The 23205-nt window shown below is 45.6% G+C and overlaps 1 protein-coding gene across 1 annotated transcript in view; it reads left to right on the forward strand.

Moving 5' to 3' along the window:
* The window catches only part of TLN2 (talin 2), a 408095-nt gene that overhangs the window by 65437 nt on the left and 319453 nt on the right, over positions 1–23205 (forward strand). Inside the window, exon 2 of the mRNA XM_081831869.1 lies at positions 4400–4489. The gene's annotated coding sequence lies outside the window, so the exon portion shown is untranslated. The remainder of the gene's footprint in view (positions 1–4399; positions 4490–23205) is intronic.

Below are 23205 nucleotides of genomic sequence, written 5' to 3' on the forward strand. Positions count from 1 at the left end.
CCCAGGGCACGTGGGGAGAGGCACCCTGAGGCCTGGAGGTGTGGCCTTTTCCTGCCTGTGTTCTCCAAGGCATGTGGAAGTCACTAGGACTTACACTTGAGCACAGTCCCGTGCCCCAGAAATGCAGGGCTGTCGTTGGAGGGTCTACTTTCAGTCCTGGCCCAGGCCTTGATGGAAAGGAACTAGTTGTTAGATGGAGTGACTAACGCCAGGGACTTGCTCCTCATTGCGAGTGTCAGCCCCCTCCTTGGCTGAAGAGTCTCATCTGCAGATTGTCTGGGTTAAACATAAAAAAGCTACCTCTGGAATTTGTTTCCCGGTTGGGCTGTTCTCCCCTCTGGGTCACAGTGGGTGGGAACAGTAACCGTGCCTGTAAGTGAGCACTCTGAATTTGAGAAGGATCCCACTTAGAGTCTCAGTGCGAAAGGGGCATGAAATCATTTTGTTCCCTTGTTAGTTGCTGAAACCCTTGTCCTCCTGGAATTGGCAGGCCTTTACTTTTCCTGAACTCCTAGCGATGATTTCCCTGGAAGCTATTGTTTTGAATCTGTCAAGAAGAATGTTGGGCCTGTTATGTACATACACTTGCATGCATGCTCACACACATCTACACACACTCAAACTGGGATCCATGCATGCACACACAGGAAAGCCAGGCCTGTCTTGGGTTCCAGAGATGGCAGGATCCAGTGGAATGTTAACTTCTAAAGACAGTGACCTATTAAAGAGTGGGTTCTGTTTTTTACTTAGGCTTTTGCTTTGCTTTTTTAAACCAGGTTTGAGTGAGGAGAAGAGCCTCTCAAGCGGAGGTGAGGGACTGCAATGCTTCCTTTATTAAAGGCGCATGCTACGGTGTGTCTACCCAGGGTATAAGTCCAAGCGGTCCCGAACGAGTGAAAATGTTGTTGAATGTCCTGGTGCCAATGTTTGGCAATTATAACCAAAAAATAAAAGTGGCAGCTTTGTCTGTTGCAAAACAGGGCTCGTTTCTGAATTGCATGCTCTCCTCATTTGGCCAAGATGATATTGGTAAGTGTGTGCAAAGGGCTAGGAATTGAGACCTTACTTGTTTCACCTATTTTTTTTTTTTTTTTTTTTGATAAGCCAATCACTTGACCACTCCCTGAATGAGCAGAATTCTCCTGAGGAAGGTCAAGGTTTTTTTTTGTTTTTTGTTTTTTGAAAATTTGGGTATGTTCAATCTTTTTTTTTTTTTTAAGTTTTTATTTATTTGACACAGAGAGATAGAGAGCACAAGCAGGGGGAGCGGCAGGCAGAGCGAGAGGGAGAAGCAGGCTCTCCACTGAGCAAGCAGCCCGATATGGGGCTCGATCCCAGGACCCTGGGATCGTGACCTGAGCCGAAGATAGCCGCTTAACCAACTGAGCCTCCCAGGTGCCTCAGGAAGGTCAAGTATTGATGAGGCTCCTGGACGAGAATATGTAAGGAACCCTGGCCTTTGTATCCAGCTGAGGAGGGGGAAGGGTCAAGTGTTCCTCCAAACTTGTGAAGCTTCTAGGCCTTCATTCTCTTCTCAGCTGATCAGGAAGACTTACTGAGCTAGTTCATGGTAACAGAATGTGCCACAGGAAATAGGCTTGCAGAGCATAGAAGAGGAAAGACCACTGGGTTTGCAGAAACCCAACACCAGCTTTTCCCAGAGTGACAGGCAATACCAGAGGTCAGCGTGGCCTCAGCCCCAGAGCACAGGACTGTCCCAGGGCGTGGACGTTTAAAAATGAAAATGTATTTATAGACAGTGCCCCTGGGGCCAGAATTTTCACTGTTCCTTTGTGGGCCCCACCCTTTGACAAGCACAGACCTCATTCCACAGGCTTAGTGGTGTGTCTTAAATGGGGGCTGGAAGTCCTTGTCATTGACCTGACTCCCAACTCCCCCCAAAAAAGAAAAAAAAAATTGCTTTGTGACACATCCATAGAAGAGTATATAAAATGTCTAGGCACAGTTTGAAGAGTAAATTGAACGTCTGTGAAGCCCACAGCCAGGGTAAGAAAGCAGTGTTCCAAATACAGTACAGGATCCCCTGTCACTGCAGAGGTGACAAGTGTCTTAACTTCTTTTTTTTTTTAACCAATCCTGCCTTTCTTATTGTTAGTACCTATGTATGCATTCCTAAATAATGTGTATTTTTGTTCCCTGATGTTCATTTCATTCTTGGTTTGGGAAAAATCAATGACCAAGTACAAACATAGCTTTGGGAAGCTTCCTGCAGAAACGGCAAAGGATGCCTGGAGGAGCAGAGGGCTCTCAAACTGCTGTGGGCGTTGCTAGCTGCGGGTCTGACTTTTTCCACCAGAAATGCTACCAGAAGTCAATTTTCTCAGTTGGCCCTGCCCTTATGTATCACTTTGTAAATGGGGTTGTCATTCACACCCCCATTTACAAAGGGGTCATAGAAAGTTCGGAGAGAATTAGAAAAGGGGACTTCTTGTAACGTTTTAGTCCAGCGGGGGTCCTAAGCCAGATGTACAGAGAGAAACTTCAGGTGGCTTATGAACTCTTTGAAGCTGTATGCGTTATGTTCTTTTGGGTGAAAGAGTCCCATGATACTTCCAGAGGAGTTTGTGGACCCTCCTTCTCCGTAAGGGTAAGGAATAATGTAGCCATCATGGTAGGTGGTGGTTTTTTTGTTTTTGTTTTTTTTAAATGAAGGCTGGAGCTGTGGAAGACTTGTTGAAATCTGTTAGGTCTGCGTTGACTTTGTAAGTCTGAGCGTGCCTGAGTGTTGAAAGGGAAATGAGCAGTAAGTTACATTGTGGATTGTCCAGGGTGGAATTCTTGACCGTGCTGCGGGTGGCCCAGCAGGCTTTACACGCTGTCTGAAACCTGCATCTCCTTTTCTTGACCCAGAGTAACTAAGGAGAATGCCAAAATGGTGGGGGGGGGGCGGGAATTGGGATGGTTGTTGTAGTTTCAAAACAAATGACCTCACTGCCTAAGTTCCACTTGATGCAAGAGAAAACCCTAACTTCTGCCTTATAAATAATGGACCTTTGGGGAAACACATCCAAATACCCATTTGGTGAGGGTGGGGGCAGATGTGTCACTGCTGACGCTCACTCCTTAGAAACAGAATACAGCTACTGTTATTACCAACTCCCTAGTCTTTTCCTTAAGAGATGCAGCAATTTAAATTTATAATGACGGACATTGACTTCTTCAAAGTAGGGGAGTAATGATGCTTTGTGTGAGCTAACTTACTGTGAGGTACTTTCAGCGTTGTTCCAGCAATGGGAGGGAATTGTTGAATTCCTTGGCTGAGGGACACCTGAGTTTTACCCCGTTCATGTTCTTTTTATGGATAAGGTACCGGGAGGACAGCAGAGTTAGGTGTGATGTGCCTAGGGATGCCTTGACTTGTCAGGGTCAGCTGGAACTAAAACCCCAGGGAAAGAGTTATTTCCATGATTATGGTTTAAATATATAATTGGATGAAGATCAACTTAAAAACGTAATCAGACTCCTTTCCTAGAGAATTAGCCTTTTGAGCATCCATATCATTTTAACAGAATGACCATTGACCACAGTCTTAGCCCACCCATTTTTGAAATGCCCTACTTAGAGCCTCCGAGCATTTCCTGGGTGTGTTCTGGTCTCTTGGGTCTATAAACTCAATGTCTGGGAAAGGAGCTTTTGTTCTGGTTCTGTGTTCCTTATATTTCCTAAATTGAGACTTTTTAGGTGTTAATTTTTTTTGTTCGTTTACAGAGTTTTTATACTTCTCATACTCAAATGTATAAGATTTTCTTTTTCTTTTAAATGTTGTTTTTGAAAAAAAAAAACCAGGAGTTTCACTTAGGCTGTTGAAGTCTTTGGGGATTGGGGGGAGGGGAGAATTTAGGGGAAGGATTAAGATTTGGAAATGCAGGCTGCTCTGTCTTGTTTCATCAGTTAAGAGCCAGATGGAGTAAGAGTAACATTTAGAAACTGAGTTTTATTAAGGAAAGTAACTTACAGGTAAATTTAAGCTTTATAGACTTGATTCTGTGATTCCATTTCTGGTATTGCCAGTACTTGTTGCTAATTTTGGGCAAGGCAGCTCCCCTTGAAGTCTTGATTTTTCTCCTCTGTAAAGACAGGGTGGATCCAGTGACCTCCAAGGACACTTTGCAGCTGGGGCCCCATGTTGGGGGGATCTGTACAGAGGCTGCTCTAGGAGCTGCTGGGGTGGGATGGTGCCCCTCCCAAGACTGAGGACAGAGGGGTTGTCTTCTGTAGGACTATAAGGTGCTCAGAGACTATTTGCCTTGGGAGGCTTCTTTTTCTGCCCACTCTCTCATCTGAACCCCACTGGTGTCCTTCGGCGTAGGGCACACATTGCATCCCTACTGACATGGCCACCTGCCCTAACACATGTCATTTGTCTCCTTTTTACCAGCGCGCTGTTGTAGGGTAACATCTGGACTGGGTTCCTGGACCCTTGGATGTCTTGCTGCCCACAAACTCCTGGATCAGCTTGTTGAAAATAGTGAGTCATCTGCACGTTTCTACTTGGCATGCAACTGTAGACGTGTGGAATTTGAGGGCTGGAGGGTTGTGGCCAGTAGTCCCAGCGCCCAGCCAGATCTGCCTGGGGGGCTGTCTTTCTCACATGCAGCTCCAGGAGCCTTGGAAATGGCAGCTGTGACCATACACGTGGCCTTTCTGACCTTTCTACCCCCAGCAGCCATAAAGGGCATGGGGCCTTCTGAAGCTGCCTCCTTGGAGCTCCTTGGTTGTACACCAGAGCCAAATATTGACTGTCCATCTACATAGGCTACATCCATAGCCTACAGGGACAGACTTCATGGGGGCAAAGGCAGGCGCTGTGCCTCTGCCGGACCTCGTCTTAGCTCATGTGTTCCTCCTCAGCCATCGTGTCTTATTCTCCTTTCAGAGAGGCCTTACCTGACTCCTTTCAAGACCCTCTCCTCCAACCCCTCCCCCCATATTCTATCTCTCGATCTTTCCTTTACATCCTTGCCTGCATTTTTCTTTACACTTAAAACAGGATTGGTCTCTTCAGTTATTTGATCGACCACCCATTCGTACTCAAATATTCATTGCGTGAATGAACGTGTTTACTATGTGCCAGTGGCTAAGGTAGGCCCAGTCGGGGCTGTCATGGAACTTCCATGAGGGAAGAGCAAGACCGAGTAAAAGCTACATGGTCACAACCCCAGTGTCATCTGGGCATCTAGTTAAAAAGCAGATGCTGACTGGGTGGGTCTGGGTGGGGCCTGAGATTCTGCATTTCTAACAAGCTCTAAGTGGTGTCAATGCTACTCTTGTGTAGATCATGTTTGGAGAAGGTCTAAGGTTCTTGGAGCACATGACACTTGCCTTTGAGTGTGACCTTTGGGGAACTGCTGGGGGAGGCGGTGGTGGGGGTGGTGGGTGTGTGTGTGGCAGAATTTTGTCTGGTTTGTCTGTCTCCCTCTGCTGCGTGAGGCTGGGTATGCTGAAATAGGAGCCCAGCTGAAAAGCGTGGGAGCCTGTTACCTCGCCTGTGTCCATGTGCTCGTACCTCATGACGATCCTAAGTTGTGGTTTTGTCAGTGCAATCTTACTGTGCTCCTCAGATTCATGAGCTAAAACCCTGTGGGGTCTCAGCGGTATAAGTCAGCCTTTCTGGAAATACGGAGGGGGTTTCTCAAGAGCAAGCTGTATCAGCTGGGCCAACATGGTTCCCAAGTCGGGGGTTGAGAAGAGAGAACGTGTTGGCAACTGCAGGCCACCGAAACCTCAGAGCCGGCCGAGAGAGGCTGAGAGGAGTGGCAGGAGGGGTTCAGGTCACTGCTACCAAAGGGGGTGTCTCGAGTCCCAGCGATGAGCTGGCCCTGGGGTTGTTCATGGCATTGTGGCAGGCTCAGCACGGCTGTAGTCAGACCTTTCAAAAGTCCTGTTGCTCTCAAGAGAGGCCACACGGATACACCACATGAGTAGTTAGCAGTTCCAACAGCCATTTAGGGAGTACTCACAATGTACTAGGCACTAGGCTAAGAGCCTGGCACACAGTCTTGGGTCTTAGCCCTCCCTCCAGCCCCTGAGGCAGGCAGTCACCATTTTACAGAGGGCAAGACCGAGGCTGGGATGAAGGAACTCACCTAGTGACACAGCAGGTGCATTTGGGGCCCAGCCTTCAGGCAGAGCTCTTCCCCCCTGGCCTTTACCACCTGAATCCCGACTAAAAATGGGATTTTACTGCTGGTAGCAAGATGGAGTTGCTGATGATTTGTGTTTTCTTCCGTCTTACCCACTCTCATGATACTATGGATATGGCCTTTCCCTGTGTGTAAGCTTTAAAATGTTGCCTCTAGGCACTCTAGCCCCTCGAGTTAGAGGAGGAGCTTGGTCAGTGTGGGGCAGAAATGGACAAAGAGAGAGAGTTGTGTATTCATCTAGGAGGCCCACTTCTTGCCCCACCTCTGTTGGCCTCAGCCAGCTTCCCTAGGGCCAGTTTTCTGAAGGGACTGTTGGCTCCTGGTGGTCCCTAGAGCTGGTGCTACAACTTAGTCATCCATAGCTCATGGCTGGAGGCGGAAGGCGAGGGCTCAGGCTGATTCGCTGTGTCCTCAAGACCATTTCCTGGCCACTGTGTACAATTGCTGTATCAGAGACCATCTCGAAGAAACCTTTCTCTGCTCAGGGTTATTTTCTCTGTTCTGGATCAGATATGCAACTGTAGTGATTTATGGGTTTTAAGGTTTTGATGAGGCGCCTCTGTTTTGGCCTTCTATTTTCTGGGTTTGTTTCCGCAACAGCAAAAGGAGGGCGAGGACTTTCGCTGGCACAGAGAGTGGTTGTAGATACGATGCTCTTAGAGTACTACGTACACATTCCAGCTGCTCATTCGAGGGCTGGCTGACGTGTCCTTTGCCACCTGTTTCTGGCTGCATTCCCTCCAGCCAAGCTCTTTTCTTTTGTTTGAGGCCAATTTCTTTGTAGAAATGAGCCCCTTGAGGACAGGGATTCTGCTTCATCCATCCTTGTATCCCAGGGCCCAGCACTCAGCCTTGAGCTCCATAAACATGTGTTAAATGAACCCCACAAAGTAATTTCCTTCTCCATTTGCTTATCTAAAGTAACCTATCGGAAGAAAAATGAATTAATAGGCACTGCTGATGAATCCCTGAGCAAACTGTGGTCACGTTGGTCTCTGGTAATTATCAGCCTTCACAAGTAAACACGATGGTAGGCGTTTCCTTGCCTTTTGTAGACTTCAGAAGATGTCCTTTCTGGAGTCTGAATTTATTTGTGGTAATGGGAGAGAGCGAATGGGGTGGAAGATGTTGGATAAGTATCTTAAAAAACATTCTTTCCTTCAACAGGTTTGTATTTTTTTTTTTAAGGTCCTTTTACTTTACAAAGTTACAATAGTAATTTACAATCTGTTATTTTAAAAGAAGAAAAGGAAGGGAAAGATGTCTAAAAAGGGACCTGCTGATCCTTCGTATTGATATTCCTCATATTGGTGACCCCTGCCAAGGATTGTGGCTTTCTGGGCCTGTGTTGCATGCCAAACTTGGGACTGGTTCCCCTCTTTGTAACAGAATGTACTTTTTTTTTTTTTTTAATCACAGTATGACAAATTTTAGGATGCTACGGGACAGAGATAACGGGTTTTCCTCCCTTAAAACGGAGTGTTAAAACAGTATTCATACGTTTACTTGCCATCCTTCCTGCCTCTGCTTCAAGACAGGATTCTGTCAATGTCTGCCATTCAAAATGTCCCAACCCTAAAGCCAGCATTGCTTATAGGGCACTTGGGGTTGGGGGGTGTGGAATGATTTTGCCTGCAGCTCATACGTACCCCTATTCTCGCAAACAGATTTTATTTTAGTACCAGTTTATTACCTTGTCTGAAATTATGGGTCCATGGTAACATCCAATCACAATTACTGTTCTCATTTGGGACCCTCTAAGGCATGTTTCTTTTTATTAAAAAAGAAAGACGATGATTGCTGATTAAAGGAATGGCTAACGGAATCTGTCAGCTTTTACTTCTTCCCCCTCGCAGACAGAGCTCTTACGGGTTCAAAGCACACCAGATGATATTGTTAACCCTCTTTGCTTCTTGAGAGAAGAAGAAACTTTTTCAAGGTGGTATCAAGACACTCATAAAGTCCTCATTGTGCCCCTTTGTGAGAAAACATTTTTTAACAAAATACAGTGTACTATTGTGCATGACACTTTAAAAGTGAATGTATCATAGACATTGATTCCATGCTAATAAAAATCTGTCCTGAATTTAACTGCCTATTTCTTTAATTGTTAACATCTTTTCTTGTAAAAAAAAAAAAAAAAATTTTTTTTTTAAATATTTATTTATTTGCCAGAGAGAGAGCACAAGCAGGGGGAGTGGGAGTGGGAGAAGCAGGCTCCCTGCTGAGCAGGACCCTGAGATCATGACCTGAGCTGAAGGCAGATGCTTAACCAACTGAGCCACCCAGGCATCCCTCTTGTAAAAAAAAAAAAAAAAAAAAAAAAAAAAATTATGTGACCTTCACTTTCTGGTTGCTGGCTGGGCTTCTTGCCCTCTGTCTCCCCATTTACTTACTTGATAATATTGCAATGAGTATTTTTTAATACATCTTTGAAGACCATAAGGGCATTGCTGTAGGATTTCAAGGTCAAAAGATAGACACCTTTTACAAATTGACCGTTCAAAAGACGATTTAATGTATATTCCTAACAACGGTGTGAAGGCCCTCGCTGACACAGAATGTTGATCTTAAAATTTTTGTCATTTTGAAAGCCAAATAAATAGAAAAAGCCTTCCAAAATATGGCCATGCCAGATCTGGAAGTTCATAGAGCTTCAAACAGTCTCTAACCAGATGGGGTTTACCAAGATGTCTCTGCTGGTTCTACAGTTGAGCCTAACCCCTTACAGAGGCCCTCTGAGTTTGCCTGGTCCCCTCCGATGGCTCCTTTTCTCTGCCTCCCACATGTTCTTGTTTATACCCACTGGTGCCGAGTGTTGATAAATGCTCAGGAGTGACCACTTCTGTTCAAGCGTGTTTGAGAGGGAAGATGTGGGTCAGGCTGGAGGTTGCTCCTTGCTGCCCACAGCAGCCCTGGCCTCTCTCCCTTGTCCAGTTCCTCCCCCTGTGTTCTGGCTCAGGGGGAAACTCCTTGAACTGCTTGCTGTGGCCATGCTGGGCAGTCTCTTTCTGGGGTGTCCCAGGCACCCAGGATGACGGACATTTGTCAGAAGCACATTTCTCCAGGGCAGAGTCATGGTCCCACTTAGCAGGTATCTGTGGCAGATCTGCTCTTGAACAGGAGTGGATGATGACAGGATGAGAAAAGGCTGAGAAAATTTCCTGTGGGGTGAGTTTTGCTGACCTGCCCACCCTAAAACAGGCTTTTTCCTTCTGTGTAGCAGCCGGTGCCCTGTCTGGCCGATTCCTGCACTTAGAGCAGACCTCTTTGGGCCAGAACCACTTCTAGTGCAAGTCCTTGGTGTATACATACTCTTGCCTTTAAAAAGTGAAGTTCTTGATCTCCAGATGGATCTCTTGGGCGGCTTCCCTGGTGGGCTTCGGTTTTGAGTAGATGTAGTGAAGATCATCAAAAGCAATTACCATTCTTTGCTCCTGGATTTGCCTTGACCTCCTTCCCTGGGAACTGCTCTCGTTGGGGGTGCGCATGCTGCAGCTGACAGTAGAATGAAGAAGTGGAAGCTTAAACAGTCTGTGCTCTAAGAAAACGGCCACAAGGCTTGGCATCGGCCTGACTCATGAGACCACATAGTTGTCAGGACAGTAGCTGTCTCCCCCAGATGTTTTGTTCAATAGAAATATTTCCGCGATAAAAAAATGCCCTCAAACGCCCTTCTGAGAGTGGAGGAGCTCAACTCTGTAGCCGGAGCACATCGCTGCACCCATGGATTAAATTTGGCAGCACATCGTTGGGCCGCCTGCATGGTTCCCTCGAGACGAAAGGGCAGTTGAGTGGAGAAGATGTGAGGGAAAGTAATGAGGTGGGAGGAGGGAGGGCCGGTGACCTCTGTGCAGCTGCTGAATTTCCAGGGCCGGGTTTGGGCTTTGCTGTTTGGAGTGCACAGTCCAGCTGCGGCTGCTTGGACCTGCAGTGGTGAGGATGACTCAGAAAGCTGGAAGGAGGCCATGGTGAGTTCACTACGGGATCAGAGGCCGCATTAAAGCCCTCTGGAGTGGGAGTGGCTGCTGGGGGGTTGGGGGGAGAGCTTTCTGATGAAGCGGATGCTAGCGCTCTAGGCCACTGGGATCTGCCAATTAGTAACTTGGGACATACTCTATTATTACTGAAAAAAAAACCCTGGTGGCAAAACATTATACAAAACAATAGCAGATGATATCAAGTAAGTTCAGTCTCTTATGGGGGTCATTGGTTTTGTGAATTAATTACCTGTAGACATCCTTCTGTTAAAGGGCCAGGTTTTTCACCCAGGGGCACCCCAGGGGCTTCTGGGAAGTCAAGAGGTGGTCTCTAGGCTCCACTAATCCCTTCTCTCAGAAAGGATGAGAACTCACTCATGTCCAGATGAGGGAATAAGGTCTGTATCGGTTTTCCACTGCTGCTGACACAGAGGACCACAGACTGAAAGACTGAAGACACCACTAATGTGTTATCAGACTTCTAATCTACAGAATTACGTGTCTCACTGGGCTAAAATTAAGGTGTGGGCAGGGGTGTGTTCCTTTTCGAGGTGTAGGGGAGAATCCATTCCTTTGTGTCTTCTAGCTTCTACAGGCCACATGCTTTCCTTGGCTGGTGACCCCATTGCTCCATCTTCAAATACAGCTACAGGATATCTCCCTCTGACCACAGCTGAGAAACATTTTCTGCTTTTGAGCACCTTATTGATTCCACTGGGATCACCCAGATAATCCAGGAAAAATCTCACCAGCTTAAGGTCCTTAAGCATATCTTCGAAGTCAGTGGTGCCTTGGGATGTAACATTGTCCCAGGTCCTGCAGATTAGGAGATAGACCTCTTGGGGGCCCATTCCATCTACCACAGGGGTCTACCACAGGGTCTAACAAATGTGGTGGTTTCCTAGGCTTGACAGAGAGGTTAATGGCAGAAGTAGGCTCAAAGATCCAGGTGTTCTGACTGCTCAGGGCCCAAGTCTTGTCCTTCTTGCTGTCGGCTGTGCTGTGTGATGCCCTGTGGAGGTGGCATGGTTCCTGTCACAGGCTGTACCCTTCGTTACAACCAGCTTGTCCCTGGGTAACAGGCTGTGGGCCTGAGGAGAACAAAAAGAGCCATCCCTTCCTAATGGGGGGGGAAAGGGCAGAGGCATGAGAGTGGGGGGTGAGTAGCTGCAGTAGGAGTTCTACCCTGCTTGTGGAAGAGTGTAGGGTGATTGTGATCCCATTGCATTGATGGAGGTCTGTTGTCAAGGCTTCCTGAACAGGCACAAGTGAGCTAGCTTAAATGAAGTGGGTTGGGCTTGTGGCATTCAGTGTAGCTGCTTATTGCAGCTAACCTTTATTGAGCATGTGCTGTGTACCTGGGAGAGCACTGGGGGACACCCCCCCCCCCCGCCAATGCATGCTCACTTGTGCTTGCTCTTTGAGAAGCAGCTCTTGGATATTTCTGTATGGTTCCAGCCCTTTCTACTTATCAAAACCAGATCAACTCTGCACCTACACTTCCTATGGAGACCTCACACTTGAAGATCTCAGTTTTGCTCACCACCTCACAGCTTCCTGGCTCAGTCCTTGTATCTCAATTTCTGATTCCTAGGAGATGCCTCTAAATGGCTGAGCTTGAGCCAGGTGTCCAGTTGGCTTGGAGGTGGAAGAGGGGCACAGTCACTTGGTTCTGTGGGTGAGTAGATGGTGACAGATAAATATAGTATGGGGAGGGGGCCTTGCCTTAGTTGACAGATGTTACCGTGGAAACCCTTTGCAATGTGAATTTGTATTTTAAAAGACTTGATTTTGAAATAACTTCAAACTTAGAGGAAAGTTGCAAGAATACATTGATCTCTCATGTAGCCTAAATGTAAATGATCAATTACAAATCGTTTGCCGCATTTCCTTTATCATTGTCTTCATCACTTGTATTTTCTGAGCCATTTGAAAGTTACATCGTACCACTTGACCTCTAAATACTTCATGTTTTCCCTATGAACAGGAACCTTGCTTTTCGTAACCAGTTCAGTTTGTATAAACAGGACCTATATAACGTTGATCTATTGTTACCGAATATACAATTTGTATCTAAATCTTGCCATTTAGCGCAATAATGTCCTTCATAGCATTCTTCCCTTAAACCTAGGGTTCAACTCAGGATTCTGCAGTGTGTGCCGTTGTAATATCTCTTTAGTCTCTTGGTTGGGAACAGTTTCTCTGCCCTTTTTTTTTTTCTTTTATGATACTGCCATTTTTAAAGAATGTGGGCAGATTATTTTGTAGCAATTTAGGTTTGTATAACTCCTCACTCTCATCACGAAGTGTGTTTTTGTCAGGAAGGCTGTGTAAATGATGCTTTGCCTCTGAGTACATCACATGGGGAGGCACGTGATGTCCTTTTGTCCTGATACTGGTCACGGTAGCTTGGCTCCTGTGGTTAATGTGGTGTTGAACTGGTGTGATTTAATCTGTATTCTAGAGGACGTGAGCCTTTGAAGCTGGGCATTTAAAGAGGACCTTCTTCTTTAAAATTATGTCGAGTTTGCAAGTGCTTTTCACACATGGGATTTTCCTGAAGTGGGCACCCTTTTTCCCTGCAAGGTGTGTGCTTGAATATAGTTAGAAGGGCTGATGTCCTCAGAGCCCACAGCTCATTGTGAGGAAGAAATTGCCTGAGGTTAGAACATCATCATCTCTGCTTGTGTGGCAAGAGTGAGGTCCACCGCAGAGGTAGGGGCACAGTTGTGCTGAGAACGGTGGGTTCCCTTTGATGGCATCTGACTGTCCGGGCTGCCTCTGAATTACCTAGGAGCAGAAGAGCGATTAGGACACAGAACTCTCTTCCTCTCCCGCACTTGACAGGTCTGTAAATGCTAAAGAGGACCGTCCAGGTGCTGCCACTGTGTTCCTTTTCCCATGGATCTCTTCTCTTGAGACACTTGGTGGCAGGTTGGCCTAATGTGCTTTGGTCAGCTTGCAAGTTGTTACCATTTCAGGCTGGTAAGACCCGTGATGGGTGCTCTTACACTGATGATAGGTTCCCTTTAGAAATGTGACTCTCAGGACTCTGGAGGCTGCTGCGTGGGAAGGATAGGCTTCTCAGAGCTCTGAAAACTTCCAGTTTGATTTTGGACAGTTTTATCCTGGATTAGTGCTTCTCAAACTTCTTCCAGTTTCACTGTTTTATGTTGGACATTTGTTGGACCAACATCTGTTGGACATTTGACTTTGTTGACCCCTAGAGCTGTTGTTCCCACTTGTTGCTACAGAAACAAACAAAACGACTGCATGCAATCCACTTTAGGATTCATAGGGAAAATGGTACTCTTTGTAAATAAAGGATCAAGAATACTTATACCCTGATGATCCTCATATACTGCTAAAAAAAAAAAAAAGTGGGAGAACACAAAGGAATAGGACTTGGGCAGTATCCTTGAGGTCAGGGGCTTTAAATTAAAGGGACTATTACTAAGATTTAATTGATTTATTGGTTCATTTGTTTCTCAATTTTTTTTTCTTTTTTTTTAGATCTGAGCAGTTGTAATGCCTATGCTTATTGGTGGGGGTTATCTCTGAGTGACTTGGGACACGTTTGTCAGTGTCCTCAGAAGAATCAGCAGTGACAGCAGGCCCTCAGCACATACCAAAGACAGCTGCTTAGAGAATTAAATAGGCTTGGGCATCTATTCCCAGAGTTTGTGCTTGTGCCTGAATTGTAGTAAAAATTACAGGCAGCCTTAGGAAAACTAGATGTGGAGACGTTCCATCTTCCCCAAAAAGATGTTAATAATTTAATTCCTTCTCCTATGCCTTGGTATCAGCAAATGCTTCTCAGGGCTGTGTATGTTCTTAATTTTTAAAGATGCTGGTATGTCACTTGCTTTTCTACCTTTGGAGTTTTTTGCATGAGGAGGGGACCTAAGTCAAGTGCGTGTCACTTTTTTTTTTCTTCTTCTTTTTTTTTTAACATCAAGTCTTCTGTGCCGAATACAGAAATACTAAGTAGTTATGGTCTGTTGCTGGTCCTGGGTGGGGAGTGACTGTTGGGGAGGGTGTGGGAAGGGAAGCTGAGGTTGATGGAATTAGGAGGAAGATGTTCAGGAAATGCCAAAAAAAAAAAAAAAATTTGAGGAGAGCAAGGTAGACAAAAAGTAACCTAGTGAAAATGGAGTGGTACCTCTTTTACTTGGGTATCCTCTGGCAAGGAGGAATTCAGAATGAATGAATGTTCCAAATAATTAAAGTTCCCCCTGATAATAGGCAAACCTGTTTTTCTTGTAAATGACTGAAGTCTATTTTATACTTTCCCTCTTTAAGAAGTAGGAGGAGATGAGTATCCTTTACCCTTTCCTTGTGACTCAGACTTCTGTGCTGGGCCAGAATAGTAGCTGTTTCTCAGACGGGGGACATGGGTGGTTGCCCTCCGCCATGTCCTATATCTCAATTGACCATCTCTGAGTCGGCCTCTGGAAGCCCTATACTGGTGCTATTCAGATAGGACCATGGTTTCAGACATGATATAAAGTTGCCAGGGTATATCCAATAACCAGGTGGATTCTGGACTCAGAAATTGCTCTCTTGTGACACATGGGCCTAGTATTGGGTGTTGACTTAGTGCTTGAAAGTGTTTTCTGGTTGCTCAGGGTTGGTAGCTGTTAATGTGCTACATGCTGATGACGACAGTATGTGCCTATGCCCGGGTCATAAACTACAGAAAGAAGACAAAACAGAGAGGCCCATGTCATTGAAGGATGATTATCACTTAGATTTCCCAAGACAGGGTGAGCATGCCATATAGGTAGTCAGGAGGCAGAAGACAGGAGTGACGAGAAAGCCTTGGGCAGTGCCTTTACTGGGGTTTCCATAAGAAAGGCAGGGCAGGGGAAAGAAAATGTTAAGGAGTGGCTATTTTGAGTAATCCCAGTGGGGTTTGGGCTGTAGGGGTGGTGTCTTGGTCTCTGGTGCCTGGCCCTAGGATGATTTAGGGCAAGGGAAGTAGGGCTTGGTGTCTGAGAGTTGGACAAAGGGGATGCCAGGGATTGAGGTATAGACTCTGGATTGGCTGCTTGCCTATGAAGGGCATTGTCCTGGCTGAGCCCTTTGCTGTCTCTAAGCATTGGCCAGCCCTGGGAGGGGCAGTCTCTCCCTGGGTCTGGAAGGCCCCCAAATGCCAGAGTATCAAGAATATAGAAAGTAGAGTTAATATAATTGGCTCTGTGATGCATGGATGTCACTGACGAATGCAGGATCTAAGACTGCACGGTGAGAGAGAACAGTGGCCTTGTAACAGATGGGCTGAGGTTGCGACTCTCCCAACTTACAGATTGTCAGATTCCTTTGGGGTCCTTACCATCCTCTGCTCTAACTCTGTGGTGCTTAGAGGCTAAGGACTGTGGGAACCACCCCTCATTACTCCTTTCTACTAGAAAGAGGTGTCTTCATCAGCGAAGGGCATTTCCTCTGTTCTTTGCCTTATTCAGGAATGTACTTGACGCTGGATGCAGCCTCATTTCATTAAGGAAGAACAAGCAAGTAACTGGCCTTTGAGAATTGGGGAAGAGGGAAGGCTGTGCTGGTGGGGAATTTGTTTTCCTCTCAATTTCTGGTGGGTATGTATATATTTCAGTAATGTACCAAATGCCTAACACAGTCCTTTTATGAGCAGGCTGCTATTCAGACATATCTTACAACTTTTGTTTACTATGTGAGTAATACAGGGTGTTACAGATAAAATAGAAAATTCACATTGGCAAAAGAAAACAAAAAACTACCCATAATCCTGCCATCTGGAGGTATCTTCGGTTTTAAAGATAATTCCTCAATATGTAATTTCCTTTTGTGATTTTTTTTTTTAAAGATTTTTATTTATTTATTGAGAGAGATAGTGATAGAGAGAGAGCATGAGAGGGGGAGAGTCAGAGGGAGAAGCAGACTCCCCGCTGAGCAGGGAGCCCGATGCGGGACTCAATCCCGGGACTCCAGGATCACGACCTAAGCCGAAGGCAGTCGCTTAAACAACTGAGCCACCCAGGCGCCCGTGATTTTTTTTTTTTTTTTTAAAGAACATTCGCCCCACCCCTATAGCTTGAAACTTTCCAAACACCGAAACTCAAAAATGAAAATGTACAAATAAGGTTTTATTTTGTATTAACCTAATCTAAATAACTGCCTTCTGTTATGGTGGAAGTCTTGTAATCAGGGAACTTCATAAATTCTGATGGCTCTGATGACCTTCGGAAAGTGTTTGAGGTCGTGCTTCGGAACGAATCTAAGAGCCCAGGACGATGTTCTGGCCACCATCCCACTATATTATGTTGGAGAACTCGGGGTGTTCGTGTGGCCTTCTTGTAAGAGGTTGAAGGATTGGAAATCTGGAAATAACTTACTAGCATATTATTTGTGCTCCCTTCTGCCTTCTTTGGGACGTGGAGTAGGATGTTTGTAGTTCATAGCTGGAAAGCCAGATAATGGGCATAAATCATGATCTGGGAAGTATGGTCCCCAAGCAGCTGTTGGCCAGCTGCTGCATTGGTAACTCAGCAAACAGTAAACTTTCATCTTCGAACCTTAAATTATATCAGAAGCCATGCTGCCAGACAGTTGTCCTACAGATCTCGGTTCAGATCATGTCTATACCATCTGACGGCTTTGTGAGTACAGGTCAGTTACAAAACTCTGGAACTTGTTTGCTCACCTGTGAGATGCTGGGAACCTACCAACCTTGTAGGATTGTTGGGAGAAGGGCATTAAACAAGATCATGCAGGTGCAACACCCAGTACCGTACCTGGCTCCTAATACTCAGGCAACAGGGTACGGTCTTCCCCTCGCCCACACCCTCCCTTACTATGATGTTGATCACCCTAGCAGGGTTTGAGCACGCTATGGTCGGGAGTGAATCTGTTCTGGGTATGCCTCACAAAAGATAGCCCAGATCTACACAACCGCTGCCCCTTTTATTTTCCATATACTCTGGTCCAATATAGGACAGGCAAAAGGTCTAATGTAAGTAAACACTGAACCTCCATGTCTAAAAGAAGGGAGGATCCTGTTGAAGAAGGTTGTTTTTCTATCTAAATCAGGGATTCAGCCTCTCCTCTCTCTGGGTGATAATGGGATTCCTTTATTTCCAAGAAATAAAATTGAGGCCACAGGACAGGAGAAGTGCCAAGAGGTTTCATTCACGTGCAGTTTCATCCTCAATGCTTTTAGCATCCTGAATTATCCCAAGGGTTCCAAGACCCCTGAGCTGGTTTCTTCCCTTGGAGTTGGGGTGAGCACAGCCAGGGGGGGCACCCTGGCCCTATCCCTATAGTCTTTTGCTCAGGGCTGACTTTGTCCAGAGCTCAGGTCGTGCATGGCTCCTTGGTACAATTTAATTACAACGTCTGCTTAAGGCTGGACCTCAGCTGGCAGGGTCTTGGGGGTTTTAAACAAAAGCATGAGCCTGTCCAGAAGTAGATTAGGTAGATGTCTATTCAAGCAGGGGATTTGTACATGTTAATTCTCAGAGGAGATATCTGACTGGGGAAGGACTGTGTGACCTTATTTAGAAAAAAGGCTACACACTTTGTTAACCTTTATTCCCTTAAGAAGGAAAAAAATCATTACATGGCAGAGGTTCAGGCCCCATGGGGGATTTTGTGGATGATTCTCCATTTCAAGAGTCTTATTTCCATAGACATGATAAAATTATCAGGAACTTCTGCTTGTCCCCACTGCATACGCTTTTCAGTTGGAAAAAAGAAAACTATTCATATTTTTTGCATAGGCTAGGCTTTTGTCCCTTCCTTCCCAGCCCTAGCAGTTAAGGATATTCTTGTACAAGGAAGGGGGGAAAAAAAAGACAATCATTTGAAAAGACCTTGCCCTGTACCCCCCTCCCACCCCTATGCTTATTCAATACCGGTAAGTGGGGAGTAGCTTCTAAGCAGATGATCTCAGACAGCTGAACAAGTGACGTGGGGCCCCTTAGCGCCTGTCAGTTCAGCTCCTCCTTCAAGCGTGGCTCAGATGCTGCCCTCTCCTGATGCTGTCCTAGGGCACCCCACCCCCAGCTTAGCCCTCCTCCCTCTCTGTTCCCATAAGCTGTTCACATCTAATACCGAGACGCGAGTAGAGTAAGGAAGAGCGTGCTGATGTGGACTCAGAAGACGTGCATCCAAAGGCAGGCTTCACCACCTCCCAGCTGTGTGACTGGGCTTCTGAGCCTGAATTTCTTTTACCTCACTTGGGATTATGTGTGATGCCTTCTCAGTGTCCCATCGAGACAACTAAACTCCTGGAAGACAGGATGTTGTTCATCCTGTTATTTCCAGTGGTTTATCTAGTCATTCACTCCTTTATACAATTACCCTCCTAGAACCTAAGAATAGAGATGAACATGATACATTGTGGCACGTGGTAGGAATTACAAGCTGCTCTTGTGTTTTTTTTTTTTTCCTCCTTTATCTCCTATGATACAGATAAGTAGTTAAGAAAGCTTTGATCTTTCTCCCCAGAGCATTCATGAGCAAGGTGCCGCACATGGCCCTGCCCATTGACCTTAAATGTAACACTTCTGAAACCAGCCTTAGGAAAGCTTCTTACAGGGAAAAAGTATTTCCAAGTTTAGGGATAAAGTGAGAACTCCCTGTTGAAAATTTTTCTGCCCTCTGCCAGCTAAAACCAGGATAAACAAGGGCTAGAAGGGGGTCAGGGCATATTATCTTTTTGTGAGATGGGTAGAAATTGAGAGCAAGAGGCTGAATATCTGGAATAGAACCTGAAGTACCTTGTTAAATGGAAAGTGGATATAGACAATTTCAGAATGATGGGATTTCAAATGGGCTCAGCTTTATCACCTCATTCCATCTGGAGCGGGTAAACTGTTATTACTCTTCATTTTCCAGAGGCAACTTCGTGTGGGAAAGCCCTGAAGGACCACATTCCACTTGATCCCTTTTATTAACAAAATTGTACTTTGCAGTGAGGTGGGGTGTGGCCGGGGAGCCCTTTCAAGATTGGAGCCTGGAGGCTTCAGGCTGGTTAATTGCATGTTTGCCTTTTGGCTTCTTTCCAGTCTTTCATCAAGGATGACCCCTTATCTATAATTTTTAGGCAAAAAAAAAAAAACAACCCAAAAACTGCTTTTCCTCTTTGTGTTTTATGAAGCTAAACAGACGGTGATAATAATCTAAGCACTGGGTTTGGGAAGCAATTAAGGTGGATGAAAAGTGTCAGGATGGATTCTCCTACAGATGTCAGCCTGTGGAGTCTGCATCCAGGCATCACCATAGTTGAGCAGTCTGGCCAGCTTAGCTGGGGGTCCTCTTCCTGACTCATCTCCCCCAGATATCCTCCAAGGTCGCTGGCTTTATCTGTCTACAGAGAATGGACCCATCTGCTGGGATAGGAGGTGTGCCCCGGGGGTGGGCCGTGTGCTGGGGGGTGGGGTGTGGGGTGTGTGCCCAGTGGCCTAATTCTCAGAATGCCTACTAGACTGGCTCATCAAGCCTGGCTGCACCTCACAACCACCTATACAGCTGAAATGAGATGACAGGGATGGAATTTGACAGGGATGCAAGTTTCAGATGAGGGTTGGAATTTGTGTCATTCAAGAGCCCCGTGCATGGCTAGGGCGGTCATTCAGGGCTGGGCACCAGCGGCCCTCCTGACCCTCACTGCTCAGAGTGTGGCCTGTGGGTCCAGCAGCATATGTGTCACCAGAGAGCTCATTCAACATGCAGGCTTTCCAGCTCTGCTCCCCGCCCTCCCCCCGCCCCGCCCCTGGCTTCCTCCATAAGAACCTGCTGTTTAACAGGTCTGCAGGGGTTGTGTGTGCACATTAAGGTTTGAGAACCTCTTCTCCCGTATGGTATTGAGGTAGGGTTAGTGCTTGATGGTTCCTGGAAGTGTGATACTGACTACATGTACTTTCATTTTCTACCACTACTTTCCCTCCTAAGGATTGGGCTGCAGTTTGCATAGGTCACTTTCACAAAATTAGGATAGGTGAATCCTCTCTTCTGAATCCTTTTCCTTTTAGTTGCTTGGCCTTCTGTTTTCTGGTACATGCACATACTGTGTTTCAGTTAAATATACTGAAGCTGTAAAACAAACTGTTCTGTGGCCAAATAGGATTGTTTGTGCTCTATCTTCATGATCTCTGCCTCTGTTCCATGGGCTTTGAAGTAGCCTTTGCTCCCTCCCCCAGATGATGATTTGCTCCTTTTTTGGGTTACAAGTCCCCTGACATGTGTGTCACTGCATTTGCTGCAGTGTGTTGAAATTATTGTTTACATTTCTGACCTCCATGGAGATAAGGTCCTTATTTATTCATAGCTGCGTCCCCTGTGTGAAGGGCATACTTGAGCATAGTAGGGATTCAGTAAGTGTTTACTGGGAAAATCAATGAGTGACATCGATGATTAAGTTCTCCCCATATACTTTTTTTTTTTTTTTAGAGGGAAGGGAAGGCAGGAAGGGGCAGATGGAGAGGAAGAAACAAATATCTCAAGCAGACTCCCAATGAGCAAGGAGCCCGACGCAGGGCTCAATCCCATGACCCTGAGATCGTGACCTGAGCCGAAACCAAAGAGTCGGATGCTTAACTGACTGAGTCACCCAGGCGCCCGTAAGGTTTCCCAGTATACTTCTGAGTGTGGGTAATACCCATGCACTTGGGTTTTTTCCGTTGCTCCCTCCCAAAGATAACTGGGGGTGGAGAGAGAGGGTTATTTAATTTTCTATCGGAAATGGTAGTACTTGATTCAAGAAGTTTAAATCTATGGAGGTGAAACAAAATTAGGCTAAATGGATGGATCTTCTGTTAGATGGTTAGAATAACTTTTTAGAACATCTCTGGGTGACTTGCATGCCTTTTGGTGTTTATCTCCACCACTTGTGGAACTTGCCATCTTATGGATGCAGAGTTCCTGCTTCCCTTAGATGAGAAGCTATTACCAGGTCCAGCAGTTTCTTTGGTTAATAACCTTAGAAAAGGGTTCCTCAGAGTTCTGTTGCCATCACCCAGAACTCAACTAGCCACGGGTCACTCAGAGATAACAAGAGTCCCATGACAATAATTTTTTTTTCCTGAGGATGATTTTATGCTGAGAGACTCCACTCTGCTTAATGTAACTTTAAGCAATTTAATATTGAAAACATAGATTTATTGAAAATTATAAGGAAAAAAATGTGTTCCAGTGCCCAAAATTCTTTCCTTGATGATGGGGTTGTGGGTACTTTTCTATTGGACAGCATTATGGCTCCTAAGGAAGTTCTTTCCTTGGTGATGGGGTTGTGGGTACTTTTCTATTGGACAGCATTATGGCTCCTAAGAAAGTTCTTTCCTTGGTGATGGGGTTGTGGGTACTTTTCTGCATTCCATAGCATTCTGGCTCCTCAGTGCTGATGCCTGAGCACTGAAGGTCTTTTACCTGCTGTTTGAAAACTAAGGCAAGGCCCCAGCTTTCTGTCTTGAGAAGCCCATCTAGAATTATATACCAGTTACAAATAAACTGAAATTTCTGTTTTTAAAGTAAATGTTCTGACACTTCAATCTAACCTGAATGTGCTTTTCTAAATATCTGTTTTTAGGTTTAAGATGTGTTTGCATTTCTTCTGCGCAGTGGGGCAGTTCCTGGCATCACCCGCTGACCCAGTCTGTGAGGTGATACTAAGACTTGGTGTCTGTGAGGTCATGAAAAGGCTCGTAGGCTATTTATTTTTATACTTGGAGTAACTGTTTGAAATAGCTTAGGAGCTTGTGGACAAACCCTGTGTGGTGGAAGTGACAGAAAGACTTCTTTGGCTTTCCAAGGAGCTGGGATAATGTGAAGCAGTGATAGCAGATCAAACTACTATGGAGAACTAGAAGCTGAAATCACAAAGATGCCTCAGTGCCAGTGTCCTTGTGGAGGTGTTTCACCGTGAGCGAGCTTTCTAGATAACCTTGAAAGCTAATTAAACTAATTTTATTTAAAAGCTTTAGAAATCTACCTGAATAGTTCTTGAGCTGCTTTGAAAAAGTGTGCTAGAACAATGTTTTTCCTGATGATTCAGAATCCTCATCACTTCATGCTGTTGTGGTATATGGAGTAAATGATTTGAGTAGAATTCTGATCTTACAAAGCATGGCCCCAAGCCTCTTGTCTAGTCTGAGTGGTGACTCGTGGAGCTCTTTTAAGCTCCCTGGTGGTCATTGGTTGGTTCGCCCACTGTCACCTTGTCTGGCCTTGCTTGTCTGCTTAGTAGCTACTTACCTGGCAGTTGGGCCACTTGGCGAGCTTGTGGGAATTAGGCATATGTAATGATCAAAAGTTATGCGTTCAGGTAAGAGGGACTGGTTTACACCAGAAAGTGTGGAGGCTTTTGGGCAATCTCTTCATGTGCTAGAGTAAAATTTTAAAAACCGGTTCGGGGCGGGGGGCGTGTGCCTGGGTGGCTCAGTCGGTTGAGCATCTGCCTTTGGCTCAGGTCATGATCCCAGGGTCCTGAGATCGAGTCCTGCGTTGGGCTCCCTGCTCAGCGGGGAGCCTGCTTCTCCCTCTCCCTCTGCCCCTCATCCCACTCATATACACACACTCTCTAATAAATAAATTAAACAAACAAACAAACAAATGGGTTCTGGGTTGGTGACTGTGTCCTGGGGAGCTGGGATAGCCACGAGTCTCACCTGTATCCGAGTATCCATCACTGGAGTGTGAGGTAATTCAGATGTCAAGTGACCCCCAACACCTGGTGACATGTTTTCCACAAAACTTTCTTACTAGCAGGATTTTTTCCTTACAGACGAGTTCTTTTTATGGATAAATATTACTCACCAATCCATTACATTTTAGGAAGGTTGAGGGTACAGTATACAGAGGACATGAAAATTGTTAAAAGAAATTTGGCAAAGCTTTTAAAGGAGTGGATATACTCAGGAGAGCTGTGTAAGGGTTATTGTTAAGCAGAGCAGAGATCTGTTGATGGGATGTAGTGGAGTCTGAAGCCATTAATGATCAAGTGACCAGCGGAAGACAGAGGATTTGATTTTTGCTACTAGTGGCTTATTCAGACAGAATTACAGACGTGCCATGCTGACTTTATGAAA

Source organism: Leptonychotes weddellii, chromosome 9, assembly GCF_054177405.1.
Source record: "Leptonychotes weddellii isolate Sample4059 chromosome 9, ASM5417740v2, whole genome shotgun sequence".
NCBI lineage: Eukaryota > Metazoa > Chordata > Mammalia > Carnivora > Phocidae > Leptonychotes > Leptonychotes weddellii.